This window comes from Cimex lectularius, unplaced genomic scaffold, assembly GCF_000648675.2.
Source record: "Cimex lectularius strain Harlan isolate CLEC.00 unplaced genomic scaffold, Clec_2.1 scaffold87, whole genome shotgun sequence".
Taxonomy (NCBI): domain Eukaryota; kingdom Metazoa; phylum Arthropoda; class Insecta; order Hemiptera; family Cimicidae; genus Cimex; species Cimex lectularius.
In genome coordinates this window covers 233129-246046 of record NW_019392768.1, presented here as the reverse complement: position 1 = coordinate 246046, position 12918 = coordinate 233129, and the positions used below count along the sequence as shown (strand labels likewise).

Genomic DNA, 12918 nt, shown 5'->3' with positions numbered 1-12918 from the left:
GACACTTTAGTTTTGTTCTATCTTTTGAGACGTTTTGAAAATAAGTACATGCGGTCTTAATATTTGGCGCTGGTGATTTTTTATCAAAAGATGACATCCTTGCGGAATGTGTGTATGTACGTAATCGAGGATATATTCAACGCACGTACAGCTTTATCTAAAAAGACTCTACAGTGGTAGGAAAGATATCAGAATAAAATTTGGTTCAAAAATTAAATCATTTATCAGTACTTTATATAAAATGTATATCAAAGAAAATACATTAACTATTAAACATTAAAGAAAATGTACGAGTGTTTATTAAACATTAAGATAGTGGCCATTGCTTAAAAATCACATATTGCATATGGTGCGAGCCAATATAGTGCGGTAGAAACACGAATCTTTTCATTTCTGCAACGTAGTCTACTGAAAAGCAGTCTGCTGTTTTCTGTTGTTTCTTCTTGGAGCTATGTCCGGCTGTTGGAAAAGGAGAGCGGTAACTGCCCTCCCTATGAGCTCATTCAGGACACAATTCTATAAGAATGTACCAGGCGGACCCAGCCGGTCGGGGACCCTGGATGAAAAGGAAGGACTCCTGAAATAAGAAAAAAAATTTAGTGACTAGTACTTAAAAACGCATTGTATTCCTTGTTGTCTTACCGTGAGAACCGGAGTCCTTCCAGTAATCTATTCTAAACCGAGGCTAAGTCCGGGCGCTGGAAAAGGAGGGCGGTAACTGCCCTCCCTATGAGCTCATTCAGGACACAATTCTATAAGAACGTACCAGGTGGACCCAGCCGGTCGGGGACCCGGGATGAAAAGGAAGGACTCCTAAAATATGAAAAAAATAAGGGACTAGTACTTAAAAACGAATTGTATTCCTTGTTGTCTTACCGTGTGAAACGGAGTCCTTCCAGTAATTCATTCCTAACCCGAGGCTAAGTCCGGCTGCTGGAAAAGGAGGCGGTAATTGCCCTCCCTATGAGCTCATTCAGGACACAAGTCACAAGAAGGGATCAGGCGGACCCAGCCGGACGGGAACTCTGGATAAGTTGGAAGAACTCCTATAAGAAGAAAAAAAATTAAGCGACACGTACTTTAAAAGGCATTCGATTCCTCGGTTTCTTACCGTGTGAACCGGAGTCCTTCCAAGCCTTTTCCTGGCACTATGTCCAGCGGTTGGACAGGGAGGGCGGTAACTGCCCTCCCTATGAGCTCATTCAGGACACAATTCTGTAAAAAAAGGACCAGGCAGACCCTAGCCGGACGGGCACCCTGAATAAGTAGGAAGGACTCCTATAAGAAAAAGCATTAAGCGACAAGTACTTAAAAAGGCATTCGATTCCTTGGTTTCTTACCGTGTGAACCTGAGTCCTTCCAGTAATCCATGCCTTTGTCCAGCCGTTGGAAAAGGGCGACTGTAACTGCCCTTCCTATGAATCCATTTCATTTCACGGTGCTACCGTTCCGGTTGAAATACATACAACTCGACTGCGTAAGTCTTTAATTGTTTATGAAGATTTAAAAAATTTGAAGACTTAATATCACCTTGGTTACAGGCATTTTGTTTCTTTTTTCGTTTGTTTTCGTTTATTTGTTGTTTTTAACGCGGCTGCCAACTAAATTACCATTATATATCTGGCTTTTTTTCTTCTATTAAATAAGAAAATTTTTCTTTTCAAAACACGAATTAACATTTTACAGATATTTCATTTTTTATTATATATACAAAAAAATTATAACATATGATTTAAAAAAGTGGTCAGCTGTATTAAGTTTGAACAATCAAAGTATTTACCTCTTTTATATAATGGAATAAATAAATCAGTTATAGGTTTATAAAATTCAAACAATTAAGAAATATTAATCCATTTATGTTTTAGTGTCAATTGACCAAGTTACTTCTTTCCATTAATTATTCTTTTTATCTCAAACAATACCTTACATAAAAAGAATAATTAATTAAGAAATACCTTGGCTAAGAGGCGAGGACATATATTAAAGTAAAAATCTTATGAATAGCTGTCAAATAGCCTTCAAATGAAAATTAATGTTTTATGAAGATACTGAATTTACTACACTACTATCCTTAAATATATACAATCTATAAGTATTTACATATGTTTTTAGCATTCTAAAGCTGATTGTTACATGAAACATGTCGTTTGAACTTTTTTTTAATACAAATCTTAAAAGCGTGCCATTGTTAAATTCTCTCTGGTCTTTTCTGGTACATATTTTAGTTTCTTGCTATTGGAATATTTATGACTAATATATCACAATTTTCTTTTTTATTCGCTACCATTAAATTTTGAGTCTTAATTTGTTTTTAGGTATTAGTTATTGATGCATCTTGGGATTGAGATTAATTCGTTGGGTCGAGATTAGTTTCGTTGACTATCCAAATCTTGTTTTATAAAATATTTATATTGTTTTTCGCATCTGTAAAAAAATTACATCAGTAAAATTGCTATAAAGCAAAATGATTAACATGAAAAACGTGAAGAAAACTCATCCAGTAGTTGGCTTCCTCTAGAGTAAATAAATAATGACTACTAGGACTTCACTTTTAATATTTTCTTCGTTATTACTTAAGGATATCACGTGGCCATCGGCGTTCAGTCAGGGAGGATTATCTGACATGGTAGCGGAGCTGAGCTGGAATTTTTGTTAACAGGCTTTCGCTACATTTAAAAGAAAAGGAATATTAAAGTCTCGTTTGACTTGAGGATGAGGTTTGACACATAAAAGGAAGGTTAACATTTGTCTTAGGATTTTTGATTGAAATCTTAGGATGTGTTGGAAGTTGGTGTGGTTGTTGACCCACAAAATTCGACACCATAAGTTCACATAGGTTTGAGAACCACAGTTTATATCAATCTTTTGTAGTGAAGTGGAAGTTTGGAAGTTGTACCGAGTAGTGGTGATAACAGTTTGTGTCTGTCTCGTGTAAGTCATCTGAATAAAGTCAATATATTGGCTCTTAGTTGAATTTATTTTATTTCTCTACTTTTTGAACTAAATGTCGAGGCACTTCAAATAGTTTTGACGGTTTCGGTATTCGGTGACTTGATCTTTATGGGGGAAAGTATTACTGTATCGTCAGCAAAAGAGGAGAGAATTTTTTGTGGAAGGATAGGAATATCAGCAATACATATAATGTAAAAGAGAGATCCAAGTATGCTTCCTTGTAGGATGCCAGCTTTGTGTAATAGAGGGTATCGCTGATATTAATAATAAGTAGATAATTTATAAATTATAAATTAAAAAATAATTGTCTTTACCAACTTTCTTTCATCAAACTAAAAAGAGTTTGTTTAAAGGCAGAGGATCGTAACACTAAAAATACAAAACAGTTATCGAAATTAGGGTTAACAAAGTAAAACAACATCGGAAGAAAATAAAAGAGAGACATGATTTTATCTGAGCTCGTTCCAGAAAAGTTTAGTGTTTTTTTTAACCTTCCGACAATTATGGTGTATATGAGACGTCAATGTAGCGACACACGGGTCTGGTTAAGAGAAAAAAAATTGGTTTGTTAACAAAAACCGATGGCACCGTTCCCGGCAAAACAAAAGCGTTCAGAGTAATGGAAAGCTTCGTGATTCCACTACATCATTGGAAAAACATTTCTAAACTTGAAAAAATTGACCAGCCAGAATTAAACATCTAATAAATTTCTCGCCTCCACGTTGGATTTATTTTGTGTAAAATTCGGTGATAAATTCCCCGCGATCGCTTTAAAATTGTCGGGTTAACCTTTTCTAAAGCAAAACTATAATTTATCATGGATTGATCCCCATGGTTTAATTTACATATTTGACCTCGTTTTACGGAACGACATGTAATCCATTTGTTCAATTTACGATAATTGGAATTAATTCTCCTTACAGGCTAAACTGTTGCCATATGTGGTCATGAATGTGGTTTTACTCATTAATTTATTTTTTATTTAGCTATTGAGGTCAAATAAAATAATTTTATTTTACTCTAGTTTAATAAAAAAATATATATTTTTTTTAATTCGCACACACGATATAGAAAAATCTCCATAGTTCCAGTTACTAAAACCTTTTGTTGGTCATTTTATAATTCAAACTGTGATGCATTTTTTAACACTTAATGTTTTAAAATAACAATAAGAGATAGATAATTATAAAATAATTTTTAATAAGCCAATCAGTACTCTTTCAAATATTCGTATTTGAATATGCTAAACCCGCAATACTTTACGGTCTAGCGGAAACGTTGGCCTCTAGCGCCGTGTTTTCAAATTAATTGCTTTAAATAAATTTTAAACATTTTAAACCAACACAGTAAATAATTAAATTGATTTTAAAAGCAACTGAAATAATAAAACACTATAGTCCATTTTTTAATTTAAAAAAATAATATAGGTATGTTTTTTCCATTATTCGGTACCACAAAAAAAGAAACTTTTTCATTTTAAAGGTATCCAAAAGCTTCGTGTTCTAATACCATAAAAAAATTAGCTCAACGTACAACAATAAAAAATAGAAAGTCAGTACACCACCTAAAACATCTTTTTTTGCAGAAATGAAGCTGAGACAATTGAAAAATCTTCGTTCATCTTTAAAAAAAACGATATATCTAATATTCAAATACTTATATATATGAAATTTAATTACCCCCCATTTCATTCACTTTCAGTGAAGCTCTTTGGCAATTTTCATTTAGTTTCTACCATTTTTTATTTTTTATTATATTTTGGATATCATATTATTGACCTCCTATCTAAAGTTACCCCCCTTTTGTCACTACACCGTACATTTTACCCTCCCTGCCAACGTTATTTGATTGGGAAACCAAACTTGGCGGAATACAGAAGAAAACGGCCGACGTTTAAGTAAATAAAATTTGTTAGAATTATACCGTCCACTAAGTTAAGAACCACTTTTTTAATTTAATTTTTTTAACTCAGTCCTAATAAATAAGAAAACCTTGTTTTTTTTTAATAAAATTAATTTACAAATATGTCCAAATAAAATAAGTTGAAACCGTGGACGTAAGTTCCTCTCTCTCTCTCTCTCTCTCTCTCTCTCTCTCTCTCNCTCTCTCTCTCTCTCTCACTCTCACTCACTCACTCTCTCGCTCTTTCTCTTTCTCTCTCTCTCTCTTATTTTTTATATATTTTTTTAAAATAATATACGTTTTCGAGACCTTTTCCTATCCCATCCTTCGAATGTTCTTCATGCCCTCATGTCGAGTTCCATTCCAAACTCAACTCAAAAGTTGCAATATTTTGAAGAAAAAAAATGCTAAGAATGAGACAAGAAAAAAATTTAAAACATCCCTTCAATCGAGGTTTTTGTACATTTGAACAAAACGATAAAAGATGTTGAAGAAGATACCCTTTTTTTAGTCGTAAGTAATGAAACTGACAGGTTGTTTATTGTACGTCACTATACACAATACAACATGTACGTAAGAACAGCGAATAGAGAACGATTTAAGATTGCATGGATATAGAAAGTAGAAGTTTGAAAGAAAAAAGTGACTGTTGGCAAGTGGTGAAAGCGAGTGGGTTCGACAACTTTAGAAAAGGGACCATCGTAAGAAAAGCCGAGGTAAAAAACCTCCTAAACCAAAAGGTTAAAGAAATAGAATAAAAAAAAGAAAAAAGTACCTATATACAACGTTCAGATTATCGGCATCCCACAGTCATTTATATTGTTTACAGAAACTGTCTGTAAATCTCGTTAATGGATGGAAATGTAAATCCGTTTCAGGCTGTAATACTCTTGAGAAAATTAAGGATGATCCGGACTTAAACGAGGTTTGAATAAAGGATTCTTTGATACTACTGTTCAGATGCGATCATGGGATTCAAATGAACGTACATTGAAAGATTTCGCTGTGTAATTCCAGGGTGATGAACGTGCAATTTGATCCGTATGTATATTAATTAGTAATTATACTTTTTATTTACTTTACAGACTGAATATAGTAGAATATAATTTATTAGGTTATCTGTAACCTGTATCTGGAAGCGAAAACGAAAAGACATGACATGTATATTCTTGTTTATATTAATGAATGGATGGAAATTCTTGACTATAAATCACTTCTTTAGGACAAAATGGTCAATTAAATTAAATATTGTTTGAAACAGACCGAATGAACTTTTATATTTAAAAAACGATATGTTGTGTTTACAATTTATATATTTGTCATCTTAAAACTATTTGATATTTTTTAAATTTACAAGGTTGCCTATAAGATTATTTTATGTTTATAGTGATTACTGGTACAAACGCTACTTTATTTGGTTGTTGTTTTTACAAAAACAAATTTAATTATATTTTTAATTCTACATGAAAACTTTGTTTATTAAGGATTTACATATCATAAAAAAACAGTATTTGTTAGACGACTACAATAGTTCTACTCACAAATTGTTTTTCTCACTTATTTTGATTTGAGAGGTCGAAACTCGAGCTTACTCTTTGTTTTTGTTTCCAGGTTGTTGTTACAGATAACCTAATAAATTATCATCAGATTGAATAAAAACCTGCAAGTATGTTTTTCAACTTAAATTGTAAAACAGTAATTTCCTTTGTTAATAGAAAGCTTTTCGTCGTGTAGCTCTGTTATTTTAATAGATATAACCTAGTAAGGAACACTAATGATTAAGAACATGATTTTACCTCGTAAGTTCAAACTAGATGGCTATGTACCTGAGGCTACCCTGAATATTATTTTAGCTTATGAAAGAGATTCATAAAATGAACGAACCACTAGTCATTGGTTTGAAAAATATAAATTTGGTGATATCAACTTACTAGACAAGGAAAATAGAGAACGCAAACCAACTTTGTTTAGTTCAACCTAAAGCAGACGGCTGCAGAGGTGTCAACAAATGCTTAGGGCGTTGTTTCAAACTTTCAGTTATTTGCAATAAATAGAACAAATAAAAAAGAGAAAAAAGATAAAATAGCACAAATTCCCAAAAACATAATAAAGAAAGGATAATAGTCTGGTCAGCACTCTACCCCAGAGTACTCAATGTTCCTCGTAGTAACTAGGAATAAGTGCTAATAGATTACATTCACAGACCGCATTTTGTTCAAACTACCCCACAGTACTCAATATACCTCGGGGTAGTTGGGGATAAGAGCCCACATTTACTCTAATAAATTACATTCACATCAGATTTGGTTCACACTACTCCAGAACACTCGATATCCTTCGGGGTAAATGAGCATAATCCTGTCCATTTATAATAAATACCATTCAAAGATTCATTCACACTACCCCATAGTATGTAATCCACATTCCTCGAGAAATTTGATGACAAGCCTCCCACATTCGCGCTAAAAAAATTAATTCACCCACCAGCCTTCTTTCACCCCAGAGTACTCATATCACTCGTGGTGAATTAAGGATAAGTCCTCCTTTCACGCAAATAAATACATTCGTTCTACCACATAACTCATCAAAAGATTTCCCCTTTCTTCTTAAGGAATGCAAGACTTACGTCTTAAATACGGTAACACAGAAGCCTAGACCACATAACTTTTGCAAGCTTACTTTATTAATCTTACTCAGTTGATCGAGAACGGATTTTTACTTTTTAAATGAAGATTAAATTTGTAAAAATAGGTAATAAGAATTTTGAGAATTCCTCTCTTTATGTCAAAGAAAAGGACATTTCTGTTTGTCCCTTGTTGATAGTTTGATCTATTAGTTGTTAATTACTAGTATATATTATTTTTAAAAGTAATCTAAAGTTTACGATAACTCAAGTCGTACTTCACTCCCTTTTGACATTCTCAAGTAAGTTCACCCCTAATTCCTTCTTCTTCCTTTCCACAGACATTATGAACACAAGTTCGAAGAGACTGGGGGGTGCTTCAGTTTTCTTTCAGCCCACCCTTTGAAAAGGTCTGATCTAATAAAACCTAACTTGGATATTGGCCGGATTCCTCCCTCTTGGGAGGACAGGGAAATGAATTCGTAAAGGGCACTTTGCCCGAGTCGGCCCGTTACTGGCGCAATCCAGGTATTCGTAAAAGAAACGACTAATTAAACTGTTACAGGTGCAGTTCGTTCCTTTTAACATAAAAATCGTACGATAGCCTTTAGGAAATTATAATTTAACACTGTGGAATTTAAGTATAATGTGTCAGTGTTACGATAGATTTTTATCATTTTGCATTTGGATAAACAGCATTCAGCGTTAATAAACTCAAATTGGTACAGTTGATTCATTTACAGATATTAACTACTTTTCTAAATATATAGAACGATATAAAACGGTGAAGTTTAAATGGTTAATTGGCTGCTGGCACGCTTAACTTCTAGCTTTTTGGGTCGAAAAGACGATTCGGCATAAAAGCCGCTTTTCGTCTTAACGTCGGCATCAGCTGTTTCATGAAAAGGGAAACTTAATTGGAGACGAAATTAAATTCCAAAGAAGCCGTCATAAAAAATAAACCCCCCGGAACGCTCTCAAATGGAAATAATTTAGAAATGCAAACTTTCATACTATAATTCTCTATAGTTCTTACTTACACTTTTTACGGGTGATTTTGTGATTCTGTACATTCATTAGTTGGTTAAAAAAAAGAATAAATAAAAATAGGTTAATTGTGACATGTTTAAAAGACGAATTTATGAGATAAAGCATGAGCGACATTATTTTCCTCATGGCCAGCAGAATATGAATCAATGCTTCTGTGATGACTTGCAATTCCCTTTGGTTTCTACAATACCAAGGGTATTTTTTTATTTATTTCACTGTTTTGTTGAGTCTAAATAGGCAAAAATGTATATTATGACGGTCTTTTTCTACTATATGCCGTATTGAAGGTTCATAAGGTTTTTCCGTATTTATTGTTTTGTAAAATGTACTTATAAGTGTTCTATTTAAGCTTGAAAGTAAATTACAGATAGAATACGACTTTACCAATTATTGTTATTTCTTTAATATTTTTGTAATTTAAGGTTAGTTGTTTTTTAACGTAGTCGGAAGTAAAGATATTTCTATAAGTTGAATTTTCTAGAAAAAGCCTACAAGCAAAATAGAAACAACAGATAAAACAAAATGTTTCCGCTACTAGTCGCCACAATTTTTTCGAATCTGCAGTTTATAAAAATAATTCAAAATTAACAATTATATTACTCAATAATAGAGTATGATTTCACATCGGTCTCTGCAATTGTTAAGAAAATAATCGGTTGGGACTATGTCATACATGAGAGTCTTGTTGAGACCGGCCCCCAGTATAGTATTCGAATCAAGAGCTAGCTAGAGATGATCGTCTGTGTACAAGGAAAATAGAATAATACCCAGAAGACACCTTGTTTAATTCTTGAGTTTACCTGGAACCATTCTGAGAAACACTCAAGCACAATTCGCACAATGCATCCAAGAATCACGCCATGGAGTCGGATGTGAACACGCTGTAGTTTTCAACATCTCCGCGTGCGACACCAAACTTTTGAGCAATGAAAGCAGAGGCGATCAAACATCGATCAGAAACACTGCATGATAGAGAAAACCGATTGATTTCGAATATCGCTGCACGTCAATTGTCCTGTAGAGGGATGTTGTTATCCATTAGCTCGGAGACGTCTTCGACATATGTTATGTCGCTTGACATTGCACATTTGCACACACCTGTACGTGACCTGAAGCCACCTCTTTCCAACGAAATGCGTAATTTATATATCCGTTTGGGTTTGCGCTGGAATGAGGTTGCTTTACTAAATTTCTTCAGTTTTTCATGCTTAAAGTAAGGTTTTATATAGAAATATTGTCCAAAATACAGTTAGTATTGCTATTGCTACTAATCAATGGCTATAAACTCTACTACAAACAAAACACTCTACATTACTACGTCTGAGTAGTTTGCTGCTATATGGAATGGAAAGGAGCCAGACTGCCGGTTTTTGGCTACTTCAAATATTTTACTAGCAAGCTGAACATTTATTCTAAAGTTATTCAGATATCGTGAGATGCGGTCGGGTGTGATGTAGGTTTCAGAAAAACATTTTCTTTATCGTGCCAACGTTTCGATCTTTTATTGAGCCCTGAAGATGATCTCAAAAAGNTTCTTTATCGTGCCAACGTTTCGATCTTTTATTGAGATCATCTTCAGGGCCTGGGATTTACAAACAATGTTTACATTAAACAATTACATTTAGGATGTGGAAAAGTGAATTTATACAATGCAAAATATATTTTATATTCAAACAAAGTATTTCTACTCACTCAAAGTGTTTGTCTTCTGTGTAATTGTGCCATCCTTGCGTGTCGTGTTGAGAGTGCCAGTGAGATTTTGCTGTTCGGCTTATTTCACTTCAAAGAAGCCGACGTCTTACACAAAATTGTCTTTTATATACCGACTTCCTTCCCCACCTCTTCAAAACCAAACATATATAAACATAAAACAGCAAAATCTACGGCACGATAAAGAAAATGTTTTTCTGAAACCTACATCACACCCGACCGCATCTCACGATATCTGAATAATTATCGATTAACGGTCACTAATCTCTACACATTTATGCTAAAATGAGACCGCACTTACATCTCTGAGCATATTTAGGGAGCCATTTTTATACACGATTTCCTTTTTAGATGGCCAGGCTGAATTTCCAAAAACAAAAAATACGTGTTTGATATTTTTTAGTTTAGTTTCAAATCTTTACCTTTTTTTAGAAAAATTAAACAGGGTACCTCAGGCCCAGTTCAACTTCAAAATATCAATTATGACCCTATAAATCCTGATACATAATTTTAAAGGATGTTTACGCTGGAAACAAGGGTGTAATCGGATTTTAAATTGGTCAAAAAATGACAAAGTTATGGCGAAAAGTTTAAACAACGCATTTCGTTTGTTTCGTTGTCAATTCCAATAATTTGATTCTTCACTAAAGTAAACTTAATTGTCTTTATTGTTTACATTTTTTGGTTGTTTGACAAACTTGCATTATGAGAGCAAATCTTAATTCCTGGAAGTATATAAATTTTACTGTTGTGCCTATTCGTTACATTCGGTATTCCATTCAAATGTACCGAAGAGCACATCTTTCCGATCAACAGCGAGTTGATATGTACGACTGCTTTATTGATTTAGTGGTAGTACTGCGCGTCGTGCAGTCGAGTTGTACTTTCAGAAATTTCCTGATCGCCCCAGAGTAAACCACAATAGTTTTATTCGTATTGCTCGCAATATGAGGAGATAAGGATCAGTTACTGTTCCGTCACCAAAAACCCGGCAGCGTTATATGGACGAGGTGCTGAATATTTTACTGTATGTTCCCAAAAATCCGAATTCCTCTCTCCGAAATGTTGGAAGGATTTTAGGTTTTCCAAAAAATAAAATTAGCGATGTACTCCCGACTTACAATTTTAAACCGTATCGCTCTCATCTTGTCCATTGACTTCGGGACTCTGGTTATCACAGGCGTCTTACGTTCCTTGCACAAATGTCGATGTGGGAGGCTGAAGAAAACGTTCTTCCGTACATCCTATGGACTGATGAATCCAAGTTACTTCTAATGTCATATTATTAATTTATTATATGCTTAATTTACTTCCGAGAATTCCACACCGAACGTTGATGCTGTCAACCACGGTTAGGAATTTACGAACGTGGGCAGAGGAAAATTCGATAATTTCGTATTCTTGTCATCATCAGGTGGTTGACAGCATCAACGTTCGGTGTGGACTTCTCGGAAATAAATTAATCGGGCCTTATTTTTTCGAAAATTACTTAAATGGAGCTATGTTCCTCAATTTTTTGAGGGAGATTTTACCAACACTATTAGATAAGTTTTAGAAGACTGACAAAAAATGATTCTTCAGCTTCATGGATGTCCCGCACACAATTTTTTGCAGGTTAGACGTTATTTGAATCGTCACTTCCGGTGGATTCTCATGGCCCGATCTGTTGGCATTCGCGGTCACCCGATTTAACTCCACTTAATTTTCTGTGGGGCCATTTAAAAAACAATTTTTACGCCAATCGTAACCCTACAACCTCAGTTGAAGAACTGCGGCAAAAGATCGTTATGAGCACCGGTGAAAAATAGTAAAAAAGAGTAAATCTTTGCATATATGCAAGGCACGGAGACCGAACATGAAATGTGATTAATAAATAGCAACCCAAATAACTTTTTATCACACTTTTTGCCCTAACTTTGTCGTTTTATGTCCAAGTTTAAATCCGATTGCACTATTGTTTCCACCGTAAATAAATGCTTTAAAATGATGTGACATTATGTATAGGAACTTATTTGAAATTTTCAAGTTTAACTGGGCCTGAGATACCCTGTATAATTTTTCTCCAAAAAAGGTAAAAATCTGAAACTAGACTAAAAAATACTAAAGACGTATTTTTTTATAGCGCCTTTGGTCCAAGAGAAATCTATCTAAAGAGACCCTGTATATAATTGGGGTACGGTACAAATTTATGTTCTGGTAACCAAATATTTCGGTGTGATTTTAAAGACGTATAGCGTCAAAATTTCTCCCTTTTTATGTTGAGAGCATTATTACAATGTGGATTGAAGTACACTTACAGATAAAGTTGTCAGTGGGATTGTTATTAATTATTGATAATTTTGATAGTTTTATGTTGCTGAATGCACGGCGCGAAGGGTCTTCGTTTCCGCCAAACCTGAGAGTATTGCGTGTTTAGCCTATACACAAACTCAATGGGACCATTTACTTTTCCTATTGCATCTACATATCTACATTTATGATTGTGTGTGTATGTGTGTGCGCGCGCGCGTGTGTGAGTGGATTTTTTCAAAATCTAAATATTTCAATATTGTTTAATTCAACGTCGTAAAAATAAGCCGTAACGGAGAGCTTTTATTTAAATATTTTCTGTATCGTACGTGCTCAAATATTATTAATTTCTAAATCCATTATGTTTAGTGGCCTAATTGACCAAATTACTT

At 34.0% G+C, this 12918-nt stretch overlaps 1 long non-coding RNA gene across 1 annotated transcript; it reads right to left on the bottom strand.

Moving 5' to 3' along the window:
- Window positions 1-276: 276 nt before the first annotated feature.
- LOC106667789 lies at window positions 277-1701 on the bottom strand. Its single transcript, XR_001340642.2, has 5 exons — window positions 1341-1701; window positions 1112-1278; window positions 877-1046; window positions 643-813; window positions 277-577 (listed from the first exon to the last, which is right to left on the bottom strand). It is a non-coding gene; the product is annotated as an uncharacterized LOC106667789 (long non-coding RNA).
- Window positions 1702-12918: the final 11217 nt, after the last annotated feature.